Consider the following 3,438-nt stretch of genomic DNA (forward strand, 5'->3'; position numbering starts at 1 on the left):
GAAAGAAAGAGAGAGAGAAAAGAAAGAGAAAAGAAAGAGAGAAAAGAGAGAAAAGAAAGAAAGAGGGAAAGTGGGAGAGAAAGAAAGATCCTACTGTATTTTGGCAACGTCCAGATCACCCTGCTGAAGCTGAAAACAAATATGAGGTAATTAAAAAGGTCTCAATTAATAAGTGTCACTGTTTTAAGGGAAGTGTTTCGATCAAACCTGTCAATGTTGCCACTTTCATTGTCTGCCTTGAGAAAACGCTCAGGGTTATCAGATAATGAGGCAGATTTTCAGTGCAGAGATAAAATTCTGGATTTGGGAATGAACCTGCTGAGCCCACCCATGGACAGCTGAGTTTGGGAGCTGTGTAAGGAAGTTACAGTTGTTTTACACTTTCAGTTCTACTTTGCCTGTCAGTGATGCCACATCTCTTTTTATCCTCAAGATTCCTGCAGTTCTCGGTGGGATAGAAGCCTCAAAAGTGCCTTCCTGTCTCAAAACCTTCTCCCATCAGCAGCACTTCCATCCCCCTGTGCTTTTCACCTGGCACTTTAGCCCTGCAAGTGCTGTGCTTTTCTGCGTAGGTTCAGTGATTCTGTCGGAATTACACAGAGCTGGCTTTTAACCTGAGTGTTTATTGTCTGGAGATAAAATCACCAGGCTGATTTCCCCTCTAGTTCTCATTCTGCCTTTCTTCCTCTCAGCACAGATGAAGGACAGTGCCAGACTGGGGATTGACAGGGGTTTGGGGCAGCAGAAGCCAAGGGGTGGTTGCATTATGATCCTTGGAAAACCTGGGTGGATCTTCCACTGCCACCAGCCCTGGTTAGGAGGCAAACTCCTCCTTGAAGCTTCATTTCCCCTCTCTCAGCCCTGAGACAGCCTCAAACCCATCCTCTGAGCTCTCCTTGAGCTGCTGCCAGGGCAGAGCAGAGCCTTTCTAGCATTAAATATTCTCAGAATCACCAACTATCCCAAGCTGGAAGGGACCCACGAGGAGTTCAGCTCCTGCTTCTCTGTGGCAATGTTGAAATCCCAGCAAAGTTTCCAGTGCAGACCCAGCCTGGTACTCCAGGTGTTCCCACTTTATCTCAGCTGAGCTGAATTGATAAAATCCCTCATCACCAACACATCCATCCCACTCCTGAATTTTCCACGGAGCTGGGTGCCAGCTGAATCTGGGCTTGCAGACCTGTGGAGAAATGGCAGATTTAGGCACAGGCAGACAGGATGAAGATGGGGAGAGGGGCTGGAGTGTTTTTTCCTCTCGCCAGTGGCAGAGGCACTCTGGAATGGGAAGTGGCTCAGCCTGAAGCACCATGCAAGGAACATTCTCCATTAAGCCAAGCTTTGTGTTCAAAAGCCCTGTCTCCGTGTTACGCGTGTGGCTTGCCAGCCTGGGCTCTTCAGCCCTCTCTGCTGCAGCCAGGCTCCCATTTTGAGCCTATCAAGGCTGTCTGTTTTTAATTTAACCCTTCCTTTTGGAGTGGATTGGTCTTGAAAGGCATGAAAAGGCCAGGCTCCCGAGCTACCTTACCTCCTCAAGAGCCACGGCAAGGTAAGTGCCTGTATTTTTAAACCACACCAAATTTATCCCTAATGCAGCACGCTGAAATAAAGCTGCCAGCATCAGTGTAGCTGCACTGACCTTTGGAATGACCCCCGAGGTTTTAAGTCAAATACATTTCTGTTTTCCTGGGCAAAATTCTCCCTGTGATATCTTCAAATGATCTTAAGTGTGCAAGTGATGATGGGCTGGTGTTTATCTAAGCAAAGCACGTGGGTTATTAAATCAGAAACAGGGCGTGCATCACTTCCAGCAAGTTTATAAAGCTCTTGGAGCCTGTAGAAATCATTTTTATTTCATGGAAGGAGCAAAAGACCAACTCCACAGCAGTGTGGCTGTGGTTAGGTGTCAGTCATGAGCTCTGAGGTGTTTGGGCTGCCAGGCTGAGATTTACAGAGTCCCCCAACGTGTTCAGAGGGGGATGGAAAAGTGCAGCATCGAGGGGTAATTCTGGCCCTCCCCTCTGGTTCCTCCCAAACGGGGAGGGAAACACCCAGTGAGTAAAACAGCTCAAGCTGCAGCTTCTCCCTGCCTTGTCCTGATCCCGATCCCTCTGCTTTTCCCTCCTGGATGTGCCCCTCAGCCCAGCAGGAGCTCAGCTTCTGCCCAGGTTTGGGGCAGTTTCTGCTGTGGGACCACCTCCACAGGGCCTGTTCTGCTGGAGTTTGGCAGCAAAAGGAATGGGGTGTGGAGGGAAAAACCTCTGCTCGTGTCCATGTGTCTGTCCAGCCCAGAGAAAGGGCTAATCCAGGATCCAGGGGCTGGTCCTAGGGACGGCACAGCCAGGGCTGGGAGTGTCTGGGGGTCTCTGGATGAGATCCATAATCCTGGCTCCCCGTCAGCCCAGGGACCTGCAGAAGAGGGACAAAAGGGGAAAAAGAGGTAAAAGACTTTTGGGGCAAAGAGGGACCCTGCCAGCCACACCTGGCACACCATTTCTGTCACAAAAAGCTGTGAAATGTTAAATTTAAAAAAACGCCCTGGAAGTGAGGACTGCAGTGGAGAGGTCCCCCCTTTCTGGAGTTGCCCTCCTGTCCTTTCTCCACAGATGGGGTTTATCCCTCTGCTTCTTGCCCCAAATTACCAGCAGGGAGAGGCTGTCGTGCCTGAAGTGCCACTGCACAGTTTGGGGACGGGTTTTGCTGCGACTTAACACCAAGACACAGCCTCTTTCCCCTCTGCCTCATTTATCTGTCCCCTAAATAAAGAGGAACTCCAAAAATCAGCCCCTGTCCATGTTCTTGCCTGAGTCCTAACGCTGTGACCCAACCTGGCTGAAGTGACACAGCTTTAATCTTCCAGCTCTGCCTTAAATACCCACATCTACATTCCAACATTAACAGGGGGGCATTAGCCCCGTTTCATCACTCTTAATTCATTGACTCATTGGCTCCATCAGAGAAAGTTGGATTTTTAAATCCTTCAGCCAAAAACTCCTAATGGTCATTTCAGGAGGGGCCACTGCAACAGAATTATTGCGTTTATCCTTTTTTTTTTTTAATCTATCTATTTATTTATTTATCTAATTAATCATTTTTTTATTTTTTTCCTAGGGAAAAAAAAGGGAGAGGAGGGGACAGGAGGGAGAGAAGAGCTTTTCCCCCAGTCCTGGGGGGGCTCCTCCTGCTTTCCTGCATCGGGGTAGCTGATCCATACTCGGCAGGCGAGGATCCGTATGGATAAATATATATATATATATAAAAATACATATTATATATTAGTATAACGCACGATGTAAATACAAATATAACGCAAGAAATAAAGATAGAAATGCTTATATATTTAATATACAGAAAAAATACGCTGCTGAAGTGTGTGAGGACAGGCACTACGGCACAAAACAAAGTGTGGGTGTGGCTGCAGCAGGGAACAAAAAGCTCCCG

This window comes from Corvus brachyrhynchos, unplaced genomic scaffold (genome assembly GCF_000691975.1).
Source record: "Corvus brachyrhynchos isolate BGI_N302 unplaced genomic scaffold, ASM69197v1 scaffold46, whole genome shotgun sequence".
Classification (NCBI taxonomy): Eukaryota; Metazoa; Chordata; class Aves; order Passeriformes; family Corvidae; genus Corvus; species Corvus brachyrhynchos.